Source organism: Indicator indicator, chromosome 10, assembly GCF_027791375.1.
Source record: "Indicator indicator isolate 239-I01 chromosome 10, UM_Iind_1.1, whole genome shotgun sequence".
Classification (NCBI taxonomy): domain Eukaryota; kingdom Metazoa; phylum Chordata; class Aves; order Piciformes; family Indicatoridae; genus Indicator; species Indicator indicator.
The window spans coordinates 8,775,062-8,788,085 of NC_072019.1; positions in this window are offsets into that span (position 1 = coordinate 8,775,062).

The following is a 13,024-nucleotide window of genomic DNA, read 5'->3' on the forward strand; positions in this document are numbered from 1 at the left end:
CACAGAGGAAGCTTCTCCTCTGTGCCCCCCCCAGCAACATAATACAAAAGGCTCCTAAAAAAAAGTACCAGAGCAAACATGATCCAGATGTCTATTGAATCTTTGGCTTTCAATCCTCTTAAGACGTTTTTCATCATTATATTTTTTTCTAGCTATATTATTCATGTTTCAAAGATGAAGAGAAAGTGGGCAAAAAAGCTATGAGTGCTTCCAGCAAAAAAACAAACATTGAACAGTAAAAACTTAAGAGATCACTTGTTTGCTTTCATTTCTACACAAAGTGTTTTTATTCCATTCATTGTTTTGTTTTCATAAAAGTTTAGGGTTTGGAAGAAAAGATCAGTGGTCTCATGCCTTAGTTACATGCTATGAGAAAATGGAAGAATTTCATAGTGTAACTCACAGCTTTTAGTAGGCATCATTCTTCAAATATATCCCTCATTTTGTCCACCTGCCAGTGTTCATAGTTCATGACATGTAGCTGTGAGGCCTGGTTGTGCTGCAGGACATAAGAGTAATTCCCATCGATTTCAATGGGTATTACATGCGTCCTGCAGCGGGAGAGTAGGACCCTCAGGTTTCACTGAATAGCAAATAGTCATGTAAAATCCACGGGTCCTATTCTTTCACTGCAGGATATGCTGAAGTCAATGGGAGTTACTTGTTAGATGCTGTGATGGAAAAACTTACCTTTACAAGATAAAGCTGTCTATTCATTGTTGCATTTTGATGATTTTTTTTTTTACAAAGACCCCAGTAATCTCATTTTTTTTCTATAGAAAATATATTAGCTTCTGATCTTTATTCCACTTTAAAAACAAAGCTGACCCCAAAGAAAGCAAATAGAAAGCGAAAGCCCACTGAAGAAATGGGAGAAATCTGAATTTATCAAATCACCACGATTTCAGCATAGATGCTGAACAATTTCTTATGAGAGGCTGAAATGTAGTTATTCTCATTAAACACTCCCTGCTCACATCAAGTAGCCCAACACAAATATTCAGTATTAGAGCTACTGATCTAAAGTGATCTAGAAGTTGGCAAATCGATACAGAAATTGGAATCTAATTCTCAACACAAAAACTTTCTAATGGCTTAAATTTAAAGGCTGATTTCTCATCAAAGCAATGTTTGCACCCAGAGCAGAATTCAAATATCTCTTTCATTAGCATGTTATAACATCAGCTGAAGGAAAAGGTTTCTTCTTTTCCCCTGGCCCTCTCCTACTAGTGCTAACCTTGGTAGTTTGAAAGCAGCAAAGAACTTAAGAAATGTGGGCAGTCTATCAGTTTGCTATGGTTCATTTTAGCTAATCCAGACATCCAGCACAGCAGGGGGAAAACTGCTGTATCTAGTGAAACAAGAGCATGAATAATTAAAACTCTGTTATTAATGAACTTCCAGTCGTTATGTAAATGAAACTGATTTCAAGTCTAATTTGTCAGCCTGAATTCTTTTTCTGTTCTCCTTTTGTCTAGGACAAGAACTCATCATAATGGACTTGATAATAAAACACTAGCAGACATGCTGTGTGCAGTGCCCATCTGAGTTAGGCTTTTAGCATGGTTAATTGATACAGTTCCTGCAGGATACATCTATAAGGCATTTTGTATGGCTTTACATTTACAAGCTTTTTTTTTTTTTTCCTATATTTTAGCCTTTTTTTTTTTTTTTTTTTTTTTGTTTTCTTTTGACAGTGCTAACTATTCTTTGCACATTCTTCATTACCATTTACCTTTACATGAGAGATGGCTTGTAATTACTGGCTGGTAAATACTTTCCTTCACATGTCATGTGCTGTTCAAAGACAGCAGAGTTCAGAAAGGTCTGTGGGAAGGGAAGTCTGTAGTTATCAAACAATGGCTAACCGTCACCAGGAGAAAAAGCCTGTCAAAGCACAAGGCTATCAGGCACTGGATCCTTACCCCATTGTCTTGGCTTAGGTGTCAGTCATCATCCTGCCCGCTATGAAATAACCAGTACTGAAGTTATGTAGAAATGAAGAACACTCCATTGGGAAGTGTGAGACTATGATCCAAAGGAAACACTGAATTTTAAATTTTACTTTACCCAGAACCAGGCAGGATCCTCTGAAAATAGTCCACACATTATATTGAATTTGTTGTAAAGGTGATGAGGTTGAAGGGTTGCCTCCACCATTTAATTTTCAAATCATGATTATTTTTCTTGAGTCTTCTTATTGTGTGCCCTTTAATTTTCAAGAGTTAAGTCTCTTTTCTTTTTTTTTTTTTTTTCCTATTAGTTCAGATTTATATTGTCAGGATAAGATGTTCAACAGAAAAAAAGAAATGCCAGTTGAAGGTTCAGGAAGGAGAGGAGCATGAGGAGCATATTTTTCCCTATGTACCTGGTGCTAAGAAAAAAGAGATTAACAAAAGAGTTATCAAAATAGGATGAGAAAAATAAATTTTTAAAACATCAACAACACAAAACCACAGAAGAAACAGTGTCTTCAGTTCCACTGAATCAGCCTAAGTCTAATGTCAAGAAGGGGCACTAGAAACTGTCAATTTTAATCACAAGAAAGCAGTGAAGTTAGAATTGTTTATTTTATCCTGTGTCAGAAAGAACGCATACCTTTTTATTTTTCTTTTGCAAGCCTTTTTTTGTTTGTTTATTTGGGGGGGGTTTAATATATCAGGTGTGCTCTTTGTGCCAATTTTTTTGCTTTTTTTTGATCAGCTTGCTTTCTTTAACAAGCCATTTGGTTGGAGACATGGCCCTCTAATTCTGACTGGAATTACTTGCATCTTGTGAAGATTCTTTGGGAGTCCCTTCTAGAGCATCATAAGCAGTATCACGTTGTCTGCCCTCTTTGGGTGATTTTCCACTGGAAACTGAGGCAGCATTCTTCTGGGGAGAATTTCCTTGTAATTCACATACTTGTGCAGCTAGACCTGAGTTGGGTTTTCCATCCCACTTCCTCATGCCCTCCCCATGATCATGTAAGTAAAACCATAGGGTATGCAATGGTGAGCTTGCTCCTCACAGCTGAAACATGGAACTATATAGGTGGGGAGTAGAACATGTTCTCTTGGATTTGCTTAATCTTCTGGGACACTTCCTTCACAGCTGAAACACAGGCCTGTACAGAGGAAGAAGGACTTCTCTCACATTCCCAGGGCCTTCTCCTCATTTCATCCAGTTTGTCCTTGGCCATCTTCCAAAGACAAAGATAAAGATTAAGCAACCGTCCCTGGCTCTTTCCCTTGTTTCTATGATGACCTTGATTCATCCTTATGCTTTGCCAGAGAGGCTGCTTTCCCTGTATGTTTCTTTTTCCATACAGGGGCAGCTGATCCTGGCACAGGCTGGTTCCTTGGTGCAGCTGTCATACCTGTTGGTCTGTCTGTAGGCCCAGAGAACTTCACTTGCCCCTGAGCACCCTGAACAGTGATGAGAAGGGTTCACTAGACATGGGCCAGCCCCCAACACGTCACAATGATTTCTCTGTCTTGGGAACTCCCAGGCTGACGACAGAATTTTTCCAAACTTTTCACCAGCTTGTCAGGATTTTGCAGTTGTTTGGGGTGAAATTCAAAACCACTAGAGGTGACCACCATCCTGTGCACTTGCCCATATTCTCCCTCATATCCTGCCATTTATAATTATGCATCCTTGGGGCAGATCTCTCAATGGTATTCTTGGGAGAGTCCAGTATCACTCTGTACAAACATGGCATGCCAGTAACCAGCACAGCAATGGCACAGCTCCAAGCCATTCCCCTAAGGCAACACTCAGCACTGCAGTAAGCACATAGAGGACCCCAGCACATCAGCAACAGCTGTCCCCAGAAAGCAAATACATCAACATAGTGAATATACCACAGGGGAGAATATATATATATATATAAAGCTCTCTTAATAAGTGTCAAACCTTAATTAAACCCTCTTGTTATCTCACTACTTCTTGTCTCAGCCCCTCTGGGTTGAGATGAAGAATATAATGAGATAATACAATGCACAGTTACCTTAGCCGATTTGCAGAAAAGCACAGCAAAATGCAGAAGCAGCAGAAGCCAGGGACCACCCCTCCCCGCTCCAACATGCAGCCCTCATGTTACAATCTGAACTTCAAGCCCCATGATACTTTGCTCCAGCCAGCATTTTCATTTTGAAACTGGCATGAGGGCAACATGTTATTGAACATCAGCAGCAGGTTCAACTCAACCCAGGACAGAGACAGAAAGCAGGAAAGGTTCACAGGTTCTACTCATAGGAAATTTAATAATGGTGAAAAATTCTCTATATAGAAATGGGAAAACTTCTAAATGTTTTTTGTTTGTTTGTTTTCTCCTCCACCTTAGGTTTTCTCTCTGTGCCATCTTTGTATTGATGTCTAACTAAATGCATATAGGATAGTGCTTAGAATTATCTGCTGAGGCATTTTTAAAATAGGTTGAACTGCTGGCCCTTCTTCATCCAGCTGAGTGAAGTCAGAGATTGTTGTAGGTGTGGGAGACCCAAGGCAATGTGTGGAGGCCTAGGAGCTGGCAAGAACTAAGGCAAAAGGTGAGAGGGAGGTGACATTTCCTTCAAATGGTAATTCTGGGATACAGCAGTAGCAGAAACCAGGGAAATATGTCTGTGGATAAGGATAATAGGGAGGCAAAGCTGAGGCATATAGGGATGTGGCATTAAGAAAGGTCAGAAGGTATGAGAAGCTGGTCATATAGCCTACAGCAGCTTTTTTTTTTTTTTTTTTTTTTGCCTTTGTTAGAGATTGATGAAAGATGCTACAAGAATGGGAACCTGATGTCTCTTATTTACCTTCCTCAATGGCACTCCTGAAAGTGAAGATTTTCTGCAAATGTTGTGTTAGGTATTAGCAGGACTCTAAAGAAACTATTGCTAAGTGGAATGATTTTCAAACAGAGCTTTAGCCCTGAAATCACATTCATACACCTTATTAATGCTAACATACAAAGAGGCTGGATGTAGACTGCTACACAAAGTGGACATAAAGGTCCATCCAGACTTTAGGAGCACCTCTCTCAGTTCTTGGGTCAGCTTATCTTGTTCAGCCTCCAAACCCAAACAAAGCTCACCTGAAGCCTGCAAAGGGGAATGGCTGTCTGCCAAAGCCCTGATTGGCTGGGAGGGCTTCCAAGTGTACCCTCAACCCACTGTGTCACACACTAAATTGTATGTCCAGCAAAACTCTGTCCTTCCTGGAAGAGGCCCAAATGCCAGGAAGGAAAAAAAAAAAAAAAAAAAAAAAAAACAAAAAAAAAACAAAAAAAAAAAAAAAAAAAAAAAAAACCAGTTTGGCACTATGCTTCTCACTGACTGAGGCAGACACCAACATCAGGCTTTGCTTTAGATAACTCTTGGGGACATTTCAATTCTCATGCTTTCTTTCCTGTGCAAATTGTAAAAGGTATTCAGGGAATATTGTGCAGTTTCTGTCAAAGAACAAGTTTTAAAAACTAATTTCTGTCACCTCTTGAGCAGGGAACTACATGATGCTCTGAGGTTTGGTGTACTCAGGGTATGCATTAAAATTGCTGTGGGAATATTACAAGTTGAGAATATCTATCAGAACGTCTTTTAATATCTGCTAGCCTGACCCTATTGTTTTTTAAATAATAAGACTTAAAATTCATTAAATACTTGCTGAAGCTTAAAATGTTCTTGTAACATAAACATAATGTAAAAATCTAATTTAGTTCTAAGACTAGACTTAAAAAGAAGGAAAAAAGGAGAAGGAAGGGAAAGAAGTTACGTGTTTCAGGAAAGCAAGTTTTATACAACAAAGCAAGTGTTTATAGAATGCTTCATTTTAATTCAGTGCAGCTAATATCCTAGTTTATGTTTGGAGTAATAACAGCGTAACACAGATCTGTAGCAAAAATTTGCAGGTTTCCTCTAGGTCAATAACAGTTGCTATAAACACGTCAGGCTATTTTTAATTATTATTCTACTCCATCTACATCCAGCAACTGAAGAGGAGGGGAAAGAGAGAGGGTTAACAGTTTTTACAGTTTAGAAGCATTTTCTTCTGGTCATATTTAAACTAAATATACACAGGTGGCTAGGTGGCACTGTGGATTAATGTACTTTTGAATTAATGTGCCTAGAGTGGCTTGTATCACAAAGTGAGAATATCTGAGGTGCAGGTTTGCTTTCCCTCCTCATTCACCATATGTGCAGTCTTTTGGGTTGCATTATTATTTGTATGAAATGGATACATGCAAGATGTATATTGATGAACCTGTGTTTTGGAACTGTATACTACTTCACAGTCACTTTGCTGAAGATTGCTGGTTTAACTTTAAGAAAGAGAAGGTCACCTAAACTGCAAAAACTGGTTAAAAAAACCCCCAACTTTTCAGATGTTTGATAGTGAGTGAAAAGATAAAGAAATTAGAACAAATAAAGAAATTAGAACAATTACTTCTTCAGCACTACGGGCACTGAGTGTGCTACAGGGAGCTGTGGATTCCTCCTGAAACGTGAAACACTCAGAATCACAGACTGTTAACCTACAAAAATCCAACCACATCAAGCAGATATGCACAAGATGTGCAAAGCCATGAGCAAACAGTTTTTAATGTAAAAATTATAATTTTTTCAAGAGTGGCCCTTCCACTGCAATATTCATTAAATGTAGCTTCAATAGCAATTTCAGTAGTTGTTGTTTGCAGTAGTGTTTGCATGAAGCCAGATGAACCTTTTCAAAGGAGGTTTCGCTTATATGAAATATTTTGCTTCTTTAAGAAATAGAAAGTAGTTTCATATCACCAATAGAAATCAAATATTGCACATTCTTCTCCTCATCTAGTCAACTCCAGAGGTAATAATCACTATAGGGATTTCTGAAAGGTAATTACTGTGTATTGCTTAATTATAGTTTATTAAGATCAAACATACTTAAGTATTTAGTTAATGTAACAGGAAAACACAATCTGTGTTTATAGTTTTAAATGCAAACAGTGCAATCTGCACTAAGTCTTAAAAATAAAAAAGTGAGTTTTAGGATAGGATACAGCAGTTTAGATGTCAAGGCTAGTGAACTAGCCTCCTTCCCTGTTGTAATATAAAATAGTTCCTGTGATGTGAGGCAGCAGTTTTTTATGACGAATGGTGTATTCTGATGGTTACTTCTTCTTTCTGCTAAAGTGGTATGTTGTAACAGAGGAGAATGATCATGTACGGATTAACTGCAAGATATTCTTTCATATTTATTATTAGTCAAAAGTGTATGCAATTAGTTAAAGAAAGAACTTTGTAAAAACCTACATGCCTGTAAAAAGGAAAGTGATTAAAAAAGAAGTGCCTAACTTCTGACTATATCTATTTTACTTAAATTGAAAATGAAGCTACCACTTCTACTAAAGGCCCTTGCAGCTAAGAGACTTGACAGCAGTTCAGTTAGTCTAGATAATGACCCGAAGTTACTTTGGTGGGTTTTAGCTGACTTTGAAATTAAAGTCTGAAACTATTGGATGCTGCTAGCAGAGCTAGACTATAGCAAAATGGACTTAATAAACTCCATTGTGTAGTTAGATCCCTAGTGAGATTTGCTTTCCATCCATGACCAATTGGTATTATTTTTTTGGTGACTGGTACTTTTGTCTGTGAGGCTGGGATTCCTGGGAGTGATTAGCACTTTTCAGCAGTGATTGACAGGTTGTAGCAGCAATGACACAATAGGAGGAATCATTAGGAATTCAAATGCAGATTTTTGTTTGCATGCTTTAGGACTGATTTGAGTGGAAGTGAAATCTAGATGTGAGGGCAGAAATCAGGTATTATTTTGTCCATTTTTATAAAATACAAAAGGGAAAACATGAAAATGTGCTGAAAGAGAAAATGGAAAAGAGGATAGACAATAAGATCACATGGTTGAAAAAGATTCTCCTTCTTTATCAGTTTGGGGGGAGAGGTGGGTGTTTGATTTTTTTTCTTTCTGTGAAATTTGGGTGTTTTGTACAGTAGTTTTGAATACATGTCAGAAGTAACAAAATGCTGCTTTTAAACTTTTAGAATTTGTAGTTGAAATACTTTTTCCACTCACTGAAGAAAATTCACACATAAGACAATGAAGATTAGTGTCACTCAGCAGAGGAAATGCATATGCTGAGGCTTGATAAAATTAGCTCTGTTGCATCTAAACAAGGGGCCACAGGGAAATAATTATAGTGACCAATTTCAAGCATTGACCAGCAATTAATAAGTATTCATAATGGCATGTCAATGGTGTAGATTATGTAAATATAGTAACTGTGTCCCTAGATATTGATTCCAAATGCCTTATAAGTGATTTTTTTTTAAATTCAGATTATAAATGTAATATACTGTACATGACAATTTAATCTAGTTTGGCATCAAAGCTACCAAGATAATACAGAATTATACAAGCCTAATCAAAGAGGGAAAAATCAGATGAACATCATTATTTTGGAGAGCTAGTTTAATGGGAGCTGACATTTTCAAAAGATCATGGATTCTTTCTTTTTTTTTTTTTTAAAGCAATTAATCTCAACTAGGTTTTTGAAGCAATAGGCTAACAGAACAAAACACTGACAAAAATTACAGATGTGAAATTATACTTCCTGTCTTATAAAGTATTAAATATTTGAAGCATTTCAAGTATGATTCTCTGCAGCCCATACTGTTTGCATAAAATGATCATGGCTCTGGATTTTTATTCCTAAATTTAGTTCTTTTCAGGGTGTGTTATGACAAACTTTCGAAGTTGTCATGATCTTTTTCTTTTTCATTGTTGCTATCAACAATGTTCTGTAACTTTGATGTTTCAGATCTTAAAACATTCAGATTATATTAAAAAAAACATTATATGAGCTAGCATAAATCGCACGGAAATGTGTAATGTCTCTCAAGTATGAAATTTAAATCACAAGGGAGAGGGCTTTTGTGAGTGTTTCAGCTCTATGCAGTTTGGCTTTGCTGGACTTGTTAACATATGGGCTGAAAGATGTTCCAGAATTACTCAGTTATTGATGAAATTCAGTCCTGATGATATTTTATTCCACAAACTGTATGGTGTTCATATGATTGTTTTACTACATGCAGTTTATGGCAAATGCTTGTTTCTTACTAATACCAGGCATTTTGTAAAGCCTTTTAGTTCCTGGGTGTTGATGCCGTGTGATTTGAATAAACTTCTATAAAAGTGCCAGGTATTCTGATGCCAAACTGACACCGAAATACATGTGGCTCTAGCTTAGTACACGAATGCACAGAGGAGCTGTTGCTCCTGTGTCATGCATCTGCATTATCATGGGAAATGGTTTCATCTCTCTTATCTACCTTCAGATTTTAATCAGATTTTGTCAGCCAGAACAAACAAAACCTATCTGTTTGCTCGTAATATTCATCATGTATTTGTCTCTGACTGAAGCAGGTAAAGGCATTGCTGATTCAGGACTTGGAGGGACGTAGTTGCACTAATGTTTGCTCAATAAGGATACCAATAGTTAGGATGAATAGATAAGATGGAAGAAAGGTGGAAATGTGAGGTGGAGAGCAATCTAAGGGATACATATTTCTGAAAATGTTGTAGTTACCTGTCAGTGTTCTTCCAGCCCAGCCTGGAGCACCTGCTGTTGCAGTGTCAGCAGCAGCTCCTGCTGTTTCTAGCAGTGAAACCACCCTGCCTGTATTTGCCTGTCAGTACTGCTAAACATTTCTGCTTTAGGTCCAATTAGAACAAGATATTCACCAAAAAAAAAAAAAAGCCGGTACTTCAGCACCAACATTTCTTAAAAAAGAATAAAAAAGCACCAAACTTTCCTGTCAGCTGAAGCCTACCCCTTTTTTTCTTTGTTTGTTGTTGTTGGGTTTGGTTTGTGTTGGTTTGGTTTTTTTAGTGAAGAACAATTCTAAACTTAGACTTATTCAAAGCATGATCTTTGTTGTTGGTATTTCAGTGCATTTCCTCATTTTTCTTTTGTGCAGTCTTATATCTCTCATTAAGCAATACCTATTTGCTTATTCTCACTTGGCATTAGAAGATTTTTTTTTCTTTATGAGCATTAGTTATAAAAATAATCTTTTTCAGAAAATAAGAAGCCTGATTGTGCCTTCTGCAGTAGTCTAGACATTCTGAAAAAAACTAACTAGGGAAAATATGTATCCACATTAGAAAAAAAAAAAAAGAAAAGGTAATTTAAAAATAACTCCAAGATAAAGTGGACATATGGTATGAGATAAAACATGTAACCTAACCATAAAGATATTTGGATTCACACTGCCTTTTTCTGGCTCTGACAGTGCTCTGTCTGAGGAGATAAGGGCAGACTTATAAGGCTATGATTCAGTAGGGGCTATTTCGACAAGTTTCCACTCTGAGATTCTGTTCATCAACCTCTAATTAGCACTTCATCGCTTTCAGCTTTGTGTCACCCAGCTGGCTAAGGAAGATGACACCTCCAACTTGAACTGGGCTTTTTTCCATTTTCTTGGAGCTCATCAAGACATGCGGTGCTTTCTTAAAGTGCAGCTGGTGCTGGCACTTTCACTGTAAATTTAAATCGCTGTGTTTGGAAAAAGGTGATAAGAACAGTTTGTTTCATGTCCCTGGTGTTTAGCCTGAGGCAATTCCCAGCAAATATATTCAAGGCTCCTTCTGGTTTGATCTGCTATACTTTTTTGTATTATTATTATTATTAATAACAGTGCTACAAAATATGCAGCTAAAAGTATATCCTGCACAGCATATAATTTTTTTCCCACAGCCACTGAAGTTTGAAAGAAAACAAAACTACTTTAAGTTTCCATTTAGATAAGTAGCAAAAATATGAACTTTGTGTATATGTTTGAAGGTGGAGGAGTCAGATTTTTGAAAGTATTTTTTTTTTTCATACTCTAATTAACACTTACATGGTTTGGAGAAAAAAGACATTTCCTTTTTCTCAATTTTATATTCCTCTATTGTTCATAATATAGATAAAGTATACCTGCACTTTATTGCAGATTTTTCTCTGGCTATCCAAATGATATATTACTTAAGAAATAATGCTAATGAACAGTGGTGTGTATTTACCTTTTGTGTAAGAGTCTCAAAGTACTTATGCTTATAGAGACATGCCTAGAAAGCCAGCTTCCAACGTTTTTAACTGCGTCCATTATACTCTGTTCTTATATGCTTATTTGTATGCATTCACACTGGTAAGATCTGAAGGTATACTGCTAATTGACACGTTTTCTGAAGGTATACTCCTGATACGTTTTCTGCTTTCTAAACTGAGCCAAAATGAGTACAGTGTTAAGAAAATGCATTAAGAATTTGCACATCAACTTTTCTGTTTTCAAAATTTCCATGTTACTATGTAAATCTTTCTAATTCTTTGTACCTCCTATTCGCCAGCTTAGTTACAGAATCAACCAAATTAGAGAAGAGATTCCATCTCTAGAGAGCAGCAATTGTGTATTTACTTAAGGAAACTTGGATAATTTTCAAACTCACAATTAAAAAAGCCTGTTTCTTTTTGTTATAGAATAGGAATCAAAAATCATAGTTGCTAGTCTTTTTTCCTTCCTTCCAATTTATTTACTAATGCTTACCAGACATGAGCACAAACTTTAGAAATAAAACACATATTAACAAAACTTCTATCAAATTTTTACTGGTCATTTTAGGTTTATTGCTCTACATTTTAATGCTGTTTAAGACCTAGGTCACAAGTACCAGATAAATGGCATTAAAAGTCTAAGAAACTTCAATAATGACCCTACAGAGTGTGCACAGAATTGTGCCTTTCTTCCTCCAGTGAGGCCGAAATGAAAGCGTACATGAGAAAAAAATCAGCTACATCCATCTTTTAGAAACTGAGCCAACACATTGGCTTAGATCTAATTTTACATTCTGACTAATAGATCTGGTTAAAATTGACATATTTCCATTGCTATAGAAATCAAACTCTCTGATTTCTGTATGTACAGAGAAATGCCAGACATGTAGATAGCGGCATCATCCTGTATTTATAATATTCCATTTTTCTATAAATATAGATGTTCAGTGATTATCAATAGAGCTGCTCATTAAAATTCAGAGTTAGTACAAAATTATGCCATTTTGTCTTAATATTTGAAAACCTAAAAATATCTCTTTATACCTCGTTAGCTTTCTCAAGGTTCTATTTCAGTAGGAAATACTTCAAGCAAAAGAAACAAATTGTCCCATCACAGTACTCTAACGATTCAGAAGACCTTTTTTTTCCCTAGCAAACTAAATATTACAAAAAAAGTTTAATCAAAGATCTAGTGCTGCACTCCTACTGAAGGTGAGAAATAACTGATTATTTCTCTGAGTTTTTGAGAATCAGCCTTGTTAGGAATAAGATCAAGCTCAATTGCAGTCTTGCAAAATCGATGTCACTTTTACTGCATCCCTTATACAAATGGTTTTACATTGTGAAAGGCTTCCTTTAATGATTGTTTGTCCCTTTGACAAACTAGCTAATTGCCCACTGCTCTATTCATCTTAATTCAGACTCATTACCCTTCATTTTCCCTCTCTACTCTTCAGCAGCTACTGCAATGGCCTCACACTGCTATCATAACCAGCAATGTAAAACTATTTTGGTGTAGTGACACAGGTAGGTTCCTTGTGCTACCCGCCAAGTAGGTACAAAGTAAATGACTATCTGTATTCCACATGCTTCAAAATCTCTTTCTGAAGCTTTCACTGTTACATTCCCATCCTGGTACCCAAAATCTCAATTCAGCGATTTCCTCTGTCTTGATACTGATCTACTCCCAGGGGTCTCAGATTAACCCTCCAGTATTTGAGAGATTAGGTATGGGCCAAGGTATATCCTAGAAAGATACCTGTGACAACACAATGAGAATTTTTTTGACTTTGAGGCCCAGGCTTCTGCCTTTTGCTGAATGACACCACATGCCAGGCATAGCTGATTTGGTACAAGAAGGCAGAGAGCAATCGTTAGCTGCATTGATTATCAAATGTATTTGATGAAAGTCTATGTCCAGGGAGTTTCAGGCAGTCAAGTGCATGAATCTCACATTCAGAGTGT